The 19,682-nt window shown below is 39.5% G+C and overlaps 1 protein-coding gene and 3 non-coding genes across 6 annotated transcripts in view; 2 read left to right on the top strand and 2 right to left on the bottom strand.

Annotated features, from left to right (window-relative positions):
• Positions 1–19,682, top strand: part of LOC108261406 (NACHT, LRR and PYD domains-containing protein 12) — a 263,191-nt gene that overhangs the window by 51,368 nt on the left and 192,141 nt on the right. The gene's annotated exons all lie outside the window — the stretch shown is intronic.
• Positions 2,329–2,400, top strand: trnag-gcc (transfer RNA glycine (anticodon GCC)). The gene has a single exon. It is a non-coding gene; the product is annotated as a tRNA-Gly (tRNA).
• On the bottom strand, positions 4,795–4,876 carry trnal-gag (transfer RNA leucine (anticodon GAG)). Its single transcript has one exon. It is a non-coding gene; the product is annotated as a tRNA-Leu (tRNA).
• Positions 6,394–6,475, bottom strand: trnal-uag (transfer RNA leucine (anticodon UAG)). The gene has a single exon. It is a non-coding gene; the product is annotated as a tRNA-Leu (tRNA).

Raw genomic sequence — 19,682 nt, 5'->3', positions numbered from 1 at the left:
CCACAAAACGCACATTTTCCAAGAACTGAGAATATCCGTAGACTCTTCAAGTTGCAACGTAAATTTCCTACTGATGCGTATCTTTTCCAAAACATGGCTTTCGATGTCTGTAGACATGTCATCAGTACGTCTGGCGATTGTGTTATCTGAGAGCGGGAGTTTAGATATGTCTTTAACCGCGTCAGGGCCGAGCATCTCGTTGACAGTGTCTTTGCGGGCAGGTAGTATTAACGTCTCTGCCACAGTGTGGGACTTTTTTCATTTAGCTACAAGTTCAGCAACTAGTTTTGAGGGCTTTGTAATTTACCTTTGTGGTTTTTCTCATGAATGTTGCCTGTTTCGGTGTTTTCACGCAGGCAAACAAGATAGTCCATCGGCTTGTTTTGAAGCGACGGGTGTTTCGCTTGGAGATAGGGTTTAAGCTTGCTTGGCACCATGGCGCTATTGGACTGCTTCTCGCCACACACCAAGCATAATGGAGTCGGGGTCATCTCATCGCTGGTGAACGTAAATCCTAACGAAAGATAACTTTCGCTGTATTGCCTCGAGCTTTGCTTTCTTTTTACCACCACTCATACTAGGCCCTTCACCTGGGTCACAGTCTTGTCCAGGGCCCAGTTCGGAGTTTGCATTTTTTCTTTTTAAAAACTTCTCCATCACTGCCACCACGACCTGTCGCATGCGTCACTAATTCTCTTGTCTCTAAGAAGGTAGGAGGCAATTACCTACTGCCACCTAGACTAATATTACATTACTCTGCCAGTCACTATATTACAGCACAGACACTCAACAATGGCTTATTATTTGCAGGTAATAATTAATAAATTTTAATAAAAAAGAATTTTAAGACTACGTGAAATTGGACAATTTCTCACGGCATGCCTGACGATCTCTCACGACACACTAGTGTGCCACGGCACAGTGGTTGAAAAACACTGCTCTACGGTATGTAGACTGCATTACATGCGTGTTGAGCAGAGAGGAGATATTATAATATTATACAGTATCTGGAAATATAGTGTGTGACTGCTGCTGAAATAAGGAAGAGACTTGGGATTCTCCTTTTCAAATCTGAAACCAAATTGCTGAATCAGCACAATACTTACCTGAACAGCACACTCTGTGAAGTCTTTGAAGTCTGGGTTTGATTCCAGGCCAATGCACAACTGAGTTTTGAATATTGAGCCTTCACTCAAAGAACTTTAAAAGCCTTATCAATGCTGCTGAAATATACAAGAGACTTAGGATGCTCCTTTTCTATTTTGAAACCAAACTGTTTAATCCGAACAATACTTAATGAAAAGCACACTCTGCATTGTCGTTGATCCTTTAAGATAAGCATTGGTGGTTCAGTGGTCGAATTCTGACCTGCCACACATGAGGCCAGGTTCGATTCCCCGCCAATGCACAACTGGGTTTTGAATATTGAGCCTTCACCCAAAGAACTCTACAAGCCTTATCAATTCTGCCCAAAAAAAGGGTAGCAGACACAGTCCATGTTGCTCAAATATACAAGAGCCTTAGGATGCTCCTTGTCAATTTTGAAACCAAATTGCTGAGTCAGCACAATACTTACCTGGAAAGCGCCCTCTGTGAAGTCCGGGTTAGATTCCAGGCCAATGCACAACTGAGTTTTGGAAACGTTTGTGGTGCAAGAGCCTTCACCCAAAGAACTTTACACGCCTTAACAATTCTGCCCAAACTAGGGTACTCCGTGCTGCTGAAATATGGAAGAGACTTAGGATTCTCCTTTTCAATTCTGAAACCAAATTGCTGAATCAGCACAATACTTACCTGAAAAAAAGCACACTCAGCAAGGTCTTTGAAGTCTGGGTTTGATTCCCCAACAATGCACAGCAGAGTTTTGCATATGGAGTCTTCACCCAAAGCACTTCACAAGCCTTATCAATTCTGCCCAACACTAGGGTAGTGGACGAGCTCCATGCTGCTGAAATATACAAGAAATTCTCCTTTAGAATTTTAAACCAAATTGCTGAAGGAACGCAATACTCATCTGTAAATCGCACCCTGCAAAGTCTTTGGTTCTTTAAAATAAGCATTGGTGTTTCAGTGGTAACATTTTCACCTGCCATGCAGGAGGCCCGCGTTCAATTCCCAACCAATGCACAGCAGAGTTTTGACTATTGAGCCTTCACCCAAAGAACTTTATAAGCCTTATCAATTCTGCCCAAACTAGACGAACTCCATGCTGCTGAAATATACAACAGACTTAGGATGCTCCTTTTCAAATATGAAACCAAATTGCGGAAGCACCACAATACTTACCTGAACAGCACACTCTGTGAAGTCTTTAGCTTATTAAACTAAGCATTGGTGGTTCAGTGGTAGAATTCTCGCCTGCCATGTGGGAGACTCTGGGTTCAATTCCCGGCCAATGCAGAAGTGAGTTTTGAAACTTAAGCCTTCACCAAAAGAACATTACAAACCTTATCATTTCTGCCCAAACCAGACGAACTCAATGCTGCTGAAATATACAAGAGACTTAGGATGCTCCTTTTCTATTTTGAAACCAAACTGTTTAATCAGAACAATACTTAATGAAAAGCACACTCTGCATTGTCGTTGATCCGTTATGATAAGCATTGGTGGTTCAGTGGTAGAATTCTCACCTGCCACGCGGGGGCCAGTCACACGTAGGTGTAGAGCGCTAACTAGCCAATAGAAAGTGAGGAAAATCCAGGAGGAGGGTCGGACGAACTTAACGTAAAAACATTGGTTCAAATATTTATATTATATTATCTGTTACATATTGTATCCATGTAATTTTTTAAAAGCAGCATTGTCAACATTTACTATTCCGATACTCTTTCAGTGTGTAAAATTAACTGTTATAGAAGAATGTGAAATTAACAGTTGGTCAAAATTAAAATAACTATCTAAATAATATATGCAGGGTGTGTTACAGTAAGTTATTGAAAATGTATTCCAAATAAGGAGTAAGATTTTAAAACATTTACAAATACAAGCTAGATAAAACATATTTACAAATACACAGGACAATTTTGTTTTGTTTTTTTAAATACAATGTTGTCTATACACAATTCCACAATGGGAGGGAGGGAGAGAGAGAGAGAGAGAGAGAGAGAGAGAGAGAGAGAGAGAGAGAGAGAGAGAGAGAGAGAGAGAGAGAGAGAGCAGAAAAAGTAGAATGAGATTCATGGACAACAGTATTACACATGATTTGTAACTATTTACCAAAATCCAACCTTGTGCTTGGCTTGCAATCAGACATGTCATGCACAGACCATAAATACTGTGTTTCACAACAAAGTTATTTTCTCTTTTCAACAATCCACCTCTGCCTCTCAGCCTCATAGAATGAGGACTGCTGAAACTCTGCCCATGTCGTCTCTGCATTCATTCCCTGTGCCTGATACAGGGAGAGCACTTTAGAAGGACAGTAAATGTATTTGCCTGCCGCTCCAGGGAAGCCAGTGTGGATATGAGGGCTATTGGGTCCTTGTTTTAGTGGCTGGTGGCAGAACCTGCACAGATGACCAGAAGGCCCTCTGCAGAGTATGCCTCAAAGACTTTCCTGGAGCAGTAGAAGTATTTAACATCACCAGCCTGCTAAAAGAAATGTACAGAGGAGCCATCACCCATGTAGCGAGAATTTGGCTGACCACAAGCTAAACAGGATCTAATTTGTTTTTTTGGTGTCTTCTCAACTGTTGCCTGTGTCAGAGGTACGTCTTCAGGAACACCACTAGCAGGTGGATTGAACGGAGTGGGAGGCTGTATTCTTCCTGACCACATCTTTTCTTTGAGGTGTTGACTTCTCTTGCAAAGAAGGATTGTCTTTAATGCTTCTTGCCTCTTCAGATGAGTCCCGAAGTAAATGACCTGATGGGCCTCTCCTGAAGGACACGTTGATTCTCCCAGGGAATTTTTTTTTCTTCATGCTGATGGCCTGAATAGTACCCATAGATATGAACAATTAACATAAATAAATATATAAAAAGAATTTACATAGTCATGTATTGTTTTGTAAAGTAAAATTATGGTAACTGATTCTTTTAAAATAACTTGACAGGTTTCATGTTAGAGTAAAAGATCAATGACCCAAAGTTTAATTATACAACTATTGAAAAGATACACATCTACTCTAATATATTCTAACTTAATCTAACATAACTGTGATCTGCTCACTTGTTACCAAAAGACTTTATTTTACTGTGTGTTTGACTACTGAACAAACAACAGACACTGAACAGTAGACAATAGAAATTCCACTCGGCATACAATCGTATAATGATATTCCTGAATTGACACTACATATATATTTTAAACCATTCAAATGATATTCATAATATACCGATGTTTCTTTTGAGTAAATAAGCAATTTTATTATTTATAAGTTGCTTTGGATAAAAGCGTCTGCTAAATGAATAAATGTAAATGTAAGTGTACAGTTCACTTTACCTGCCGCCTAAGAGCGCTTTTTTTCTCAGGTAAAATGATGAATGTTAATCGCTGTCTGGGGAAAAAAGAAATAAACAAAAAGAGATGAAAGCCGAAAAAATAAAGCCGATAAAGTATTAACTGGTTTTCGTGATAGCGGAGGCAATTCAAAATGTAGATCTTCAAAAAAACAAACAAACAAACAAAAAAAAACCACCAAGCTTTGGAACAGCGCCATGGAATCAACACGTGGCGAAATATATATTGCATCCGTAGTGATAACGACTACCACTGAGAATTAACTGGAAAAGTTAAGCATAACTACTTTCTGCTCTGGGAAAGTTAAGCAGAACTACTTTCAGCTAACTACCCTGGCAGCAGTGGGATTTGAACCCACACCCCCAAAGAGACTGGAGCCTCAACCCAGCGCCTTGGACCACTCGGCCACACTACCCCAGGACAATGTGGTGGTTTACCCGTCCATGGTAAGAAGGTGACCGGGTCATTCCACTGGACAACAAGAAATCTGAAAATAAATTATAAACCAGAAATACAGAAAAATGTAAAAGAGACTTACTCATAATTCAGATGGTGAAGATTCTTGTCTCAGACGATGGAGGCCTTAATTTTAAGAGAAAACCATGAGGAGCCATTTATAAGGGTAGCTGAGTCAAGCTGCCCCCGCGAGATAATAATGAGACCAAGGTCTCTCTAAATTGTTTTGTCTCTCTCCCACTTTCAATCCTAATGGTATCCAGAAAGGCCTCTTTCAAAACATAATGGTAATGTAGATGAGCTCTTTTTAACCCTATTGGTATTGATATCATAGTCTTTCTGAAATATATTGGTTTTCTACTGTGTAAATACAGGTGTCAGATCACTTCTGAGAATTCTCATTGGTGTGGATCTCGTGTGATGGAACGGAACCAATAAATCTGGACCCTTGCTTCTTCTCACTCACGGCTGGTGTCTTTTTTTCTATCTCCAACTGGGTTCACAGATGTGAGTATTTGCTTCTATATTGAATTTTAAATGTTTTTGGGTAATAGGCTAAATTTGGGCCAGCATTGTCTTGCTGCATGGCCCACTTTCTCTTGAGATCCAGTTTACGGACAGATGTCCTGACATTTTCTTTTATAATTTGCTGGTATTATTCAGAATTCATTGTTGGCAAGTCGTCCTGGCCCAGATGCAGCGAAACAGCTCAAACTGTAATGCTACCGCCACCATTTTTCAGAAATGGGATACGGGTCTTATGCTGGAATGCAGTGTTTTCCTTCCACCAAACAGAACCCTTCTCATTTAAACCAAAAAGTTCTAGTTTGGTCTCACCTGTCCACAAAACATTTTTTCCAGTAGCCTTGTCCATGTGATCTTTAGCAAACTGCATGCGGGAAGCAATGTTCTTTATGGAAAGCAGTGGCTTTCTCCTTGCAATCCTGACATGCACACCATTGTTGTTCAGTGTACTCATTATGGTGGACTCATGAACATTAACATTTGCCTATGCGAGAGAGGCCTTTAGTTGCTTAGAAGTTACCCTGGGATCCGTTGTGACCTCGTGGACAATTACATGTCTTGCTCTTGGAGTGATCTTTGTTGGTTGACCACGCTTGGAGAGGGTAACCATGCTCGTGAATTTCCTTCGTTTGTACACAATCTGTCTGACTGTGGATTGGTGGAGTCCAAACACTTTAGAGATATATATATTTTTTTTAACTTTTCCAGCCTGATGAGCATCAACAACTCTTTTTCTGAGATCCTCACAAACTTCCTTTTTTCATACCATGATACACTTCCACAAACATGTGTTGTGAAGATCAGACTTTGATAGATCCCTGTTCTACAAATAAGACGGGGTGCTCACTCACACCTGATTGTACCTACATGGTGTATAGCATGAAAGAGTGGGAGAAAAACCTGCATAAAGCCTTTGGAGAAAAGACATCACCCACCATAAGCTAACTACCCTGGCAGCGGTGGGATTTGAACCCACGCCCCCGAAGAGACTGAAGCCTAAAGCCAGCACCTTGGACCACTCGGCCACACTACCCCAGGCTAGTGGTATACCCATTTGTGGTAAGAAGGTGACTGGGTCATTCCGCCAGACAACAAGAAATCTGGCATGGGCGCGACAAATGGGCTGTTGAGAGACTCAAGTGCCTTTCGCTTAACTGGCTCTGGAGGAGACATCTAACCATTTCGAGTTGAAGACAGAGCTACGTGGTCTTTTGGACACGATTTATCTAGGTTTAAGACCCCATGGTCCACGGTCACTTCGGTAGTGTTTGTGGAAGAGCTCTTTTGCTATGACCTTACAATGTTTGTGAACCCTTTAGAACTTTCTATACATCTTCATTACCAGGACCCAAAACATCATAAGATTTTCACACAAGTATTAAAAGTAGATAAAGAGAACCTATTTAAAGATACCAGACAAAAATATTACACATGGTCATTTATTTATTGATGAAAATGATCCAATATTGCATACCTGAGTGGCAAAAGTATGTGAACCTTTGCTTTCAGTATCTGATGTGACCTCGGTGTGCAGCAACAGCTGCAAACAAACATTTCCGGTAACTGTGGATCAGTCCTGCACATCAGCTTGGAGGAATTTTAGCCCATCCCTCATTACAGAACAGTTTCATCTCTAGGATGTGGGTGGGTTTACAGCAGCTGTGGCCAAAAAGCATTCTAGCAGTTTTTGACATGTATATGTATTTCATCAGCGCTGCTACGAGCTTATTTTTTCCCCCGTAACACTAATATAGCCTTATTCTCTGTTTACTCAGAAAGACTATAACTTTATTTACAGTTCCTCTCCTTAACTTCAGTCACTTCCTCACTGAAACCTATAATCAGAATAACTCCAAAGCTCAGGTATAAGCCTAAGTCTCCACTCTAAATCATGTGTCTAGAACACAGGCTCTGAACTCTTATCTAACACATTTGGTGTTTTATCTGCTCTAAAGCACCCACCTCAGCTCGTGCAGGCCGCTTAATTAGCTGATGACTTGAATCAGGTGAGTTTGGTGCAGGTTCTAATTGAACATCCTCAGGAGTGTAAAGAAGCCTCTCTCTAATATCTTTCTTACCGGTTCAACTCCAACTTCAGCACCACCCCAAGAAAGCACTGCATGTTAGTAGTGTTCAGGGTCAGTATCTAAACTGATAGTCTATTCACACACACTAGCACTACTGCACTTCACATCCAGTATTTCCTTCTCTAATGTAGTGGGTTCACTGGTAACAGGTTTGTCTGATTAGTATTCTGGAGAAGGTTAACAATGTCGGTGTGTTGGTTTGGAGTTGTAGTTTGTGTTTGCCATGTTTGTAGTCTGAGGTGCATTCTGGGAAACGGAGTCGCTGGTTTGCTGTGACATGACAATGACACTTGAGAGTTTACTGTTCAAGACTCAGAATTACTATACATTACTATAATTAGCATCAAGCTGCACATGACATTTGATGAAAGTAGTACTATGTTTTTGCTCATTTACCGGTACCTCATACAGTCAAAAGGTTATTGAATTTTAATTATTTTCTTAAAAAATAAAATAAAAAAATGTAAAAACTGAGTTGTGATTAGTTGTGAAATTAGACAACACTTGCAGACTCGTCCTCTGAGGTGAAAAAGGTTTATTACAGAAAGATGGTTAATACAGCATAGAAGAAGTATCCCAGAAGACAAAAAAATTTACATGATCATCCTGTTTACAACGTTTACAGCCAGGCTCTTAATGCATGCTGTTACCTTCTTGAGCATCAGTGAATGTTTGCACCTTTTGGAATAGTCGTGTACGAGTCCCTCGGTTGTCCTCAGTGTGAAAAGATGGACCAGAACATCATATAACCTCTACTGGAAAGGGCTAAAATATGCAGGAAAAGCAAAGTATGTGAAGGACCTGGAGGATTTTTCTGAAGAACAGTGGGCAGTTTAACTGCTCAGGACAAACGAGGGACTCATGAACAACTATCATAACACATAAAAAGAGTCGTGGATCATTCAGGTAACGACACACAATATTAAGAATCAAACGTGTGTAAACTTTTGAATGGGGTAATTTTGATTAATTCAGCTATTATCTTGTGGACTATATGTAAACATCTGTTATGTGAAATAGCTTATTCATGGCGGTACTAAATAAGAAACTTAGGATTTTTATGATCAATCTTATTTTGTTAAGAGTATTAAGATTTTGTAGATTCTGCAAGTGGTATGTAAACTTCCGACCGCAACTGTATACCCACCCAGCTACCAACACACACACACACACACACACACACACACACACACACACACACACACACACACACACACACACACACACACACACACACACACACACACACACACACACACACACACACACACACACACACACACACACACACACACACACACACACACAAAAAAAAAAAATTCAACCATTTAAAAACAGCAAGGACTTTTATAAACAATCAAAAATACACTACAATATGTACATTTTAACTAATTAACAAAGAGTCCACAGTTAAAACACTCTAAATACCTTCTTTTTGCAAAAGTTTTCAAAAGTCTTCTCTTGCGCCCGCACTCTCGATCTGATGCCAGCTGGAGCCACCTCTTCATGGTCCCCTCAACCTCCATCTCTGCAGCTTTAGCCGTGAAGAGGTTTCTATGAACATTGGAAGAAAGCAATACATATCGTAAGGTTATTATGAATCCTAAGCATTAATTACGTTTATACCATGGTCAGTGTGAATATTGGATTCTGATTGGCTGGAAGGTGTGCATTATAACCGTTTATTGCACAGGTAGTTCTAGTCAGTTTGATCACTGTGAGCATTTCTAAATCAACGCGCAGCCTACATGCACACACAAACACACACACACGCACAGACACTCGAGCACACAGAGACATTCGTGAACACACATTCGTACACACAGACACTTCTTGCCGGCGCTGTCTGCAACTTTAACAAAAAAAAATATCTTTGCTAATAATAAGATTAATGTTTAATAATAAGATTAATGTTTAGACTTTTTTTATGCTGAAGAAGCAAAATCTAAGTAACCCTTAACCTTCAGACTGATGATTTGCAATGTCTGAACACGATGCTTGAAAAGAAAAATGTATAACGAACTTGAAAAGGTGGAAAGGGGTTCTATGAATTAGTAAATGGGTATCTCTCTCTCTTTATATCGCCATTACAGCAGTGTTTAAACAGATACATAGCAGACGAATATACATATAGACAGTTTTATTTTGTACACGCATACCAACTTAATCTTCACCTATCATCGTTCCCTGTTAATGAAATCGGTCCGTACCTAATAAAACAGTTTAAGTCACTAACCAAAGTAAGTATACAAACTGAAGCTATGATAAAAGAACGAAAACAATGAACCTCTCAAAGAAATTCCTAAATCCTCTGACCGAGTATATGGCTGTACCATCTGTCTATTAAATAAATGCCGGTCCTTCATGCTGAAAAAGAAGGATCCGAATATAATACCGGTAGTTTGGCACTGTGACTCAAAAAGTTGTTTTATATCTGACATCTGAAAGCTAACTACTGTTCCCCAACTGCCGTACAATACTGATGATGCTCTTACAGTTAAGAGGGCTGAACGGCAGACCTTGTTAAATAATATTTTATGTTTCTTCCTCATAATGTGTTATATTTTATAAATATATTCTAATACATCTTATATTACATTTTGCCTTTTCTTATACGTTGAAATGGGATAAGCGGGGGTCCGATGCTGGTGCGAAGGTGATCCTGCACAAGGACACGTCTTTGTAACTGTAAGGGACGAGTCAACGTAATCCTTCACATGGTAGTCATAAGGTGCCATAGGTTTCTGCTTCTCTAAGGGTCGTGCTGAAGTTTGAACAAAATGGTTTGACTTAATATCCGCAGCAGTAGTGCACAAGTCATTTCTTCCTCATTTTTTATTAACTTTTATTGTATGCCTAAATGCAATAAAAGTTATTTGCCAGATTCAGATGCTCCTAAACAAATTATTATAAAGTATGAGTGGGTAACTGATCAACAAAGGCTGTACTATCATTTCTAATATAATGCATTAAATATGGACCACTATTTTCACTGAAATGTTTCAGAGATTTTTTTTTTTCACTACTTTACACTAAATGTCTAATATTCTGTTCTGTTGGAAATATGCCCGAACTGATATCCCCATCCCACCCACCCCCAGATCAGGAGTGGGTAAAGACAGACTGGTGATCTGATCTATATTATATATACGTGTACCATAGATAACGCCTCTCTGAACGCCATGGTGGGACGTTCCCGAGCTGAAGTACTGTACAAGTCCTAAGCATTAGATCACCCCAATTACTCTTGTATACTCTTTCCATACCGTCGTGATCTTTGCCTGACGAAGCCATACACAAAACATATTTGACATTTGGGGCCTAATTCTAAAATCACCACATACCAAATGCACAACCGTTTTGTCTTGCTGCCATCACAAAATAAAAATGTTTAAACCTTAAGTAACGTAGTCACGGAGGGTGTATATATTTTTCCACACTACATGAAGTTTGGGGATCCTTATAGACTGTGGAACAGAAGTGTACTCAGTGTGTCTCCACCGTTTTATTTCATATTGGAGTACGACCATTTTTCTTTTTTACCATTAAGGATGAAACACTTGTTTCTTTTAAAACGTCATCTTTAAATGTTTTTTCTACCTCCTAACTAAACCCTCGGACTTAAGACACGATCTTTGGAGCTGATGACGCCCTGCTCAGGGTTAAACAACAACGTCTTTACATTACCTTCATTAATAAATTGTCAAACTAATCTCTTGGTTTTTAAAAAAAAAAAAAAAAAAAAAAAAAATTTGGAGCAAAAGTCAGGTCCTCTCTCATTTCATCAGGTCCTCTTGTTGGTGAATACACAGCAATCTTCTAAGGGTATTAGGATTTCTCGGAGCAGACATAGTAACAGATAGTTGCAGAGTTTCTTCTGTGTTTTAACTACGACGTCTTAACCATTATTTTAACACTGAGACACACGACTCCCTTTAATTCGTTAACAAACACATTTGTAAGAATTCTGGTCAGCAAAACCCCCGAAAGAACACCTGTGTCTCTCTCTCTCACACCCACCCCCCGCACACCCACATGGTCACCAGAGGTCATAAATGTACTGCTGGGACATGGGATGTCAAAGCATAGACGAAAGCTTATGTATTTAGCGATAGTTCTGTGTAAGTATCCTCGTTGGCGGACCATTTTCTGAAATCTCGTTTATAGTTTAAACAAAATGCACGACTCTTTTAAAACACCGTCTTTAAAAAAGGTTTTTTTTCCACCCTTAAAATAACCTGGTTAGCAGGTAGGATATGTAATACATATTTTCATTTTCTTCAGACATATTGTCACTTCAGTCTACACAACGAATAACACCTATGGTTTTGACCTTTCTTTCAGTAAAAGAGAACAACGACGTCATACAGCCTTGAAGGACTGTAGAAATGTTTTACACATCACAGTGTTTTTCTCAACAACGTAGCCAATAAACAGTTCAATTATTTCACAAACCTCAGTCTGTTCATTTCTTGACGGAAGGATTACACATAGATCATACACATAGGGAGCTACACATGCATAACATGTCCAAAATTCTAATACATCTACCACATTCAGTCACCGGGTCTAGTATTTTCTGATAGATTAGTTACACAAACTGATATTTACCACAGAAGTAATTTCAGAAACAAAGATTCACTTAAACCACAAATGTACACATTGGTAGGGATCGTTAAACCCTAAAACACACGACTCGTACCTTGATTCATTAACATAAACACACTGTAAGCAGTCTGGTCAGCAAACCCCCAGGAAACACTCGACTCTCTCTCTCTAACACATCCACACACGCACACCCCCCACACCCACTACGACGTCTTTGCCACTATTTTAACACTGAGACACACGACTCCCTTTAATTCGTTAACAAACACATTTGTAAGAATTCTGGTCAGCAAAAACCCCGAAAGAACACCTGTGTCTCTCTCTCTCACACCCACCCCCCGCACACCCACATGGTCACCAGAGGTCATAAATGTACTGCTGGGACATGGGATGTCAAAGCATAGACGAAAGCTTATGTATTTAGCGATAGTTCTGTGTAAGTATCCTCGTTGGCGGACCATTTTCTGAAATCTCGTTTATAGTTTAAACAAAATTCACGACTCTTTTAAAACACCGTCTTTAAATGTTTTTCTGCCTCCTAACCCTTGAAGGACTGTAGAAATGTTTTACACATCACAGTGTTTTTCTCAACAACGTAGCCAATAAACAGTTCAATTATTTCACAAACCTCAGTCTGCTCATTTCTTGACAGAAGGATTACACATAGATCATACACATAGGGAGCTACACATGCATAACATGTCCAAAATTCTAATACATCTACCACATTCAGTCACCGGGTCTAGTATTTTCTGATAGATTAGTTACACAAACTGATATTTACTGATATTCTATATGAACATAGAGAAATCTCATTTGAACATAGAGAAATCTCATTTAGCGCTTTGGGAGTGAAGTCACCTTTCACTTTGCTTTTTATTCTGATCACAACCAGACAGTTATATTGTTTCTGAGTTTAGTCTTTGTTTAGACTTTGTTGATGCTGAAGAAGCAAAAGTCTAAGGATCCCTTAACCTTCAAATTAATGATTTGCAATTTCTGCACACAATGCTTGAAACGAAACATGTATAACGAAGTTAAAAAGGTAGAAAGGGGGTCTATGAATTAGTTAATGGGCTATTCATCGCTAATAAAGTAGTGCTTAAACAGATACATTGCAGACAAATATAGATATAGACAGTTTTATTTTGTACATGCATATGAACTTAATCTTCACCTATCATCATTCCCTGTTAACCAAATCTGTCACCACCTAATAAAACAGTTTAAGACACTAACCAAAGTAAGTATACAAACTGAAGCTATGATAAAAGAACAAAAACAACGAACCTTTCTTTAAAAAATTCCTAAATCCTCTGACCAAGTATACGGCTGTGCCATCTGTCTGTTAAATAAATGCCAGTCCTTTATGCTGAAAAAGAAGGATCAAAATATTCTGCCAGTAGTTTGGCACTGTGACTCAAAAAGTTGTCTTTCATCTGACATCTGAAAGCTAACTACTGTCCCAGCTGCCGCTAACTACTGTCCCAACTGCCGTACAATACTGATAATGCTCTTACACTTAAGAGGGCTGATTGGAAGACCATGTTAAATAATATTATTATGTTTCTTCCTTATAATGTCTTATATTTGATAAAATATATTCGTATACATCTCATATTACTTTTTGCCTTTTCTTATATGTTGACATGGTAGAAGACGTGTCAATGGGCAAAGCTGGTGCGAAAGTGATCCTGCACAAGGATATGCCTTTGTAACTGTAAGTGACTTGTCAACTTAATCCTCCACATGGTATTCATAAGGTGCCATAGGTTTCTGCTACTCTATGGATCACACTGAAGTTTGAACAAAATGGTTTGACTTAATACCCGCAGCAGCAGTGTACAAGTCATTTCTTCCTAATTTGTTTATTAACTTTTATTGCATGCCTAAATGGAATAAAAGTTGTTTGCCAGATTCAGATGCTCCTAAACAAATTGTTATAAAGTATGAGTTGGTAACTTATCAACAAAGGCTGTACTATCATTTCTAATATGAGGCCTTTAAAATGGAAAAATATTTTCACCGATATATTTCAGAGAATTTTTTTTACCCTAGTTTACACCAAATGTCTAATATTCTGTTCTGTTGGAAATATTCCTCAACTTTTAAAATATTTTGAAACCTTTACAAATCTCTCCTGTTTCTATAACTTTGGCTTATAGTGTATATGACTGCTCACTGTCATAAAACCCATACAAGGAAATAAACTAATCATTTTGACTACAGATCAGGAGTGGGTAAAGACATACTGGTGATCTGATCTATATTATATATACGTACTTTAGATAATGCCTCTCTGAGGGCCATGTTGGAATGTTCCCAAGTCAAAGTACTGTAGAACTCCTCAGCATTAGATCACCTCATCATACTCTTTCCATACCATCGTGCTCTTTGCCTGACAAAGCAATTCACATTCTATGTCAAAGCATATTTGACAGTTGGGGTCTAATTCTAAAATCACCAGATACCAAATGTACAACAGTTTTGTCTTTCTGCCATCACAAAATAAAAATGTTTAAACCTTAACCAATGTAGTCACGGGGGGTATGTACATTTTTCACACTACATTAATGGTGGGGATCCTTATAGACTGTGGAACAGAAATGTACTCAGTATGTCTCCACCGATTTATTTCACATTGCCGTACAACCATTTTTTATTTTTTACCATTATGGACGAAACACCCATTTCCTTTAAATCATCATCTTTACATGTTTTTCTACCTCCTAAAAAAACCCTCGGCCTTAAGACACGATCTTTGGAGTTGTTGACGCCCTGCTCAGGGTTAAACAACAACGTCTTTACAATATCTTCATGAATAAATTGCCAAACTAACATCTTGGGTTTTTTTTTTCTTGGAGCAGAAGTCAGGTCCTCTCTCATTTCAGCAGGTCCTCTTGTTGGTGAATACACAGCATTCCTCTAGGGGTATTAGGATTTCTCAGAGCAGCCATTGTAACAGATAGTTGCAGAGATTCTTCTGTGTTTTAACTACAACTTCTTAACCATTATTTACGCACTGAGACGCACGACTCTTTCCTTAATTCGTTAACATATACACATTTGTAAGCATTCTGGTCAGCAAAACCCCCAGAAATCACATGTCTCTCTCACACACAGACAGACAACTGCCAGGAAAGATCACACATTCAGATCAAACAGTGTTACAGAGGGCCTAAATGTACACGACTTGACTGTCAGCCAGTGGGGACATGGGATGTCAAAGCATAGACAAAATCATATGTATTTAACGGCAGTTCTGTGTAAGTATCCTCGTTGGCGGACCATTTTCCAAAATCTTGTTTATAGTTGAAACAAAACGCACGATTCTTTTAAACAGCACTTTTAAACGTTTTACCTCCTAAAGGTTTATGTTTAGAATATATGTAAAAACATTTTTTACATTTCTTTGGCCACATCGATGGTTTATCTGTTTCAGGGGTTTTTATTTCAGTAAATGTTTATTCAAAGTCACGCCGTTCTCCCAAACATGTAATCAACAGTTTTTTCATTTATTTCACAAGCAAACATTCTGCTCATATATATTCACATTCAACCATCATGCTTTTCTAACAATGTGTTTACACAAACAAAATAACCCACACAGTAACAAAAACACACGCCCATATTAAACATTGATATTCTTTTCAGACATATTTCCCTAAACCATCCTTAAGCTTCAAAATAAAACAATACCACAAAAGTAAGTTCAGAAACAAACATTCTCTTATACCACAAAAAGGTATACATTTGTGTGTGATTAATTCAGGGAGAAACACGTTTCACAACAGTGTCATTAACATAAACACATTTGTTGGGGGAGATCCCCCACAGTACACAAAACACACACCCCCAGGAATGGAAGGACACAACCCAGACATACAGGTGCCAAAATGACCCACTGATACAGTGGATAGGGTTACCCCCACCACCCCTGGTCATAAATTAGGTGTACCTACAGAACTGTCGGTCAGGAAAAACACAAACCATAAATTAGCCCTCTAGTTCTACCGCCGTGATTGACATTTTGACAGAACGTACTGGCTACGATGAAAACACGTGTATGGGTGTGTTTAGAGAGAGAGAGAGAGAGAGAGAGAGAGAGAGAGAGAGAGGGAGAGAGAGAGAGGCGTGTCTGAAAACACGTATGTGTGGGCGGGGTTTAGCGAGAGTGAGGTGTCTCAGTTTAACTTCATTACTGCTTAACACAGTGACTGGAAGACAACTCTGGAAAAAACTTATCTCCTAGTTTAAACATCTTTTAACCAGCACTTTAACATTTTTACCTTGTAAGGATCTTTGTTTAGAAGTCGTGTAATATGCGCTATTCTTTTTAAACAGCTCTTTTAACCATTTTTACCTCCTAAAGTTTTTATGTGTTTTTTTGGAAACCTAGTAATACGGATTCTTTTTAAACAGCTCTTTTGATCATTTTTACATCCTAAAGGTTTGTGTTTAGAATGTATGTAATACAAATGATTATTTTAAACAGATTCTTTCTTTTTTTTTTTTTTTTTTTTTTTTAAAGACGCTTTAACTCCTAAACTTTTTATTCAAAGGTAAAACGGGATCCCTAAAAAACATAATCAACAATTGTTTTCATTTATTTCACAAAACAAATATTCTACTCATATATGTACACATTCAAACATCATGCTTTTCTAACAATGTGTTTAGACAAATGAAATAACGCCACAAAGTACCACAAACACATCCCCATATTAAAAACATTATTTCTTTTCAGACGTATTTCACCCCACCAAAAACCAAACTCATTAACATAAACACCTTTCGTTGGGAGGGGGACTATTCCCCCCAACACACACCTCTCCACAACAGCCCCAGACACAAAGGAGCCAGATTGATCATCTGATAAACTCCATAGGGTTACCCCCCTCACCACCCCTACAGACATGTCAGTCAGGGAAGCACAGAGGGTCATAAATTATCACACACAACACTTTGATTGACAGTTTGACAGAAAGTGTATGATATAACTACTGCCAGTGTACACCTCAGAGCTCTGGACTCGAAACTTTACATTCTGAAACCCTGCAAGACAGAATTGTGTCCATAGCACATTATCAGTCTTACCCTGTGTGTGTCTGTCTGTCTGTCTGTGTGGTCACTTCTTCCATAAGGCATGTGTTGAGCCATGGCACACAGGACCTGCCCGATGTACGTGTGACATCCTCAAATCCCTCAGAGTAGAGGTGAGGTGTGTGCGTAAATGGATTCATGAGAGTTTCTCATCTCTCTAGAGACGGATGTTGAGGAGCAGCACATGTAGACGGTCACTTCTGCTTTGCATTCGTTTCCCAGCAGCACTGAGTACTTTCACACACACTGTGACTCAGTCTCCAGCATACACCCCAACTCCAAGTCTCTCACACAGTGATGCTGCGTTTTCTGGATATGAATCTCTGCATGCAACAGAGCAGCTGGGTCCTGCTGACCACACACATGAAGGTGAGAAGTGCACACACAAACACACACACTGTATTTCAGCCTGCCTTGCTGAATTCCAGAAGCTGCTGCTAATAAGCTAGTTTGTTCACTGTGTGTGTGTGTGGGGGGGGTGGGGTATTATTTTGGAAGCACACACCTGTATTTGGACTAAACATACTAGCATGACCACAAAAAGATTCAAGATTGTGGCTCAACTGACGAGAGGCCATAAGGTTTGTGAGAACGCTGATATTCTTGTCCTGGGTTCGATGGAAACATGGTGTCAGGACATGCGCTGGTCTGTCAATACAGTTCCCTCTGAAGCCCAGGATTTGTTTTTACTATACACTGAAGACATTTGGGTTTGAGATATGTCGGTCATTTTTAGGACATTCCAAACATGTTCCAATATTTTCGATCATTTGAAAAATGGGTAGGTTTAAACACAAGGTGCCATATTTTAAGTTGTTTGACCAGAATTTAATTTCCTAATATTTACATCTAAATTTGTTAATCAACTCCTATTCATCATTTGATCTCAAGCCCAAATGTTTCCCGTATATAGCAAACCAAAAATAATTGCCCTTGCTGTTCTAATACTTTTCTCCATATAATGGGAATAGCTCAGCAGCGGTGTTCTTCACAGTGGCTGACAGTTTTTGGTCTTGGTCTTGTCACTGAGTTGACCTGTGGAGATCCAGGGCAGGTTTCATGGTGATTTTCTCTGGCAGGTGGGGCATCTTCAAGTTACTTGGTTACAGTTATATTTCTATAGCACTTTTCTAGACACTTAAAGTGCTTTACACTGGGAGGAGACCACTAGTGCGTATCCTCCACCTGGATGATGGGACAGCAGTCATAGTGCTCCAGAACTCCCACCACACACCAGCTATTAGTGGAGAGGAGAGAGTGATGTAGCCAATTCAGAGATGGGGATTATTAGGGGGTGATTGAGAAGGCCAATGAGGGAATTTGGGCAGGACACTGGGGTTATACCCCTACTCTTTATTTTATTTTATTTTATTTTTATTTATGTTTTATATTTTTAATGACCACAGAGAGTCAGGACCTCAGTTTAATGTCTCATCCAAAAGACAGTGCTGTTTATACAGTAGTGTCCCCGTCACTATATTGGGGCATTAGACCCCACACAGACCACAGGGTGAGCCCCCCCTGCTGGTCTCACTATTACCACTTCCATCAGCAAGCTTAGTTTTCCCCAGGAGGTCTCCCAGTACTGGCCAGGCTCAACCCTGCTTATCTTCAGTGGGACGCCAGGCAAGAGCTGTAGGGAGAGATGGCTCTGGTTATGTATTTCTGCAATCAGTGATGGACTGGGAACCTGTTTTCTCGTAGCTGCCCTAACTGTTTAGGAGGGCGTGCTCCTCAGTGCAGAGGTACGCTTCCATATGGAGGCTCTATTCAATGACTGTACCCTGTGCTGTGATCGGCTTGCAGGTTTGGAGGCAGTGTGTTTGAAGTGCCACTGCACTACGATAAGCCCGCCTTTGAGCGTGAAACTCGCAGCTAGGAGACCAGCAAAACACACTGTGACTGTAAACACACACACACACACACACACATGCGTACATGTTCACATACACTATACATACATTTACAGTCACAGGTTTGGATTTAAAAATGCATTTTATTTCATTTCTGTGTGTGAGTTAATGAATGACCTCATGCTGTGGTTAATGGGAGGAAAATCTGTCTTCTCTTTTATCTCTGGGGTGTGTGTACTGGAGAAACACACAGTTCACCAGCTCCCTCTGCTGGACATGTGTTGCATTACCTCTCTCTTTCTCGCGCACACAGTCCGTATATACTGAATTTGCCATGTGACAGGTGTTCCTTGTTCAGTATGGGTGGAGCTTATGTGAATTTTTTTTTTCAACTTAATCATGTGACATCCATTAGCGTTTCTTTCCACTTGTTCAGCTTGATCATCTATTTAATGCTGTATAGCGACTGCTGGGTAGGTAACATTAATGTTCGCTATGTTAACTAGTGCTGTGGGTAGGTGACGGGCTAGTACAGCTGATATTACTAAACTATTATACTGTTTAATTATAGGCAGGCTTTTATGCCCAC

Source organism: Ictalurus punctatus, unplaced genomic scaffold, assembly GCF_001660625.3.
Source record: "Ictalurus punctatus breed USDA103 unplaced genomic scaffold, Coco_2.0 Super-Scaffold_100, whole genome shotgun sequence".
NCBI lineage: Eukaryota > Metazoa > Chordata > Actinopteri > Siluriformes > Ictaluridae > Ictalurus > Ictalurus punctatus.
Note: the sequence above shows the minus strand (reverse complement) of the source record. Positions and strands in the feature narration are given on the sequence as shown.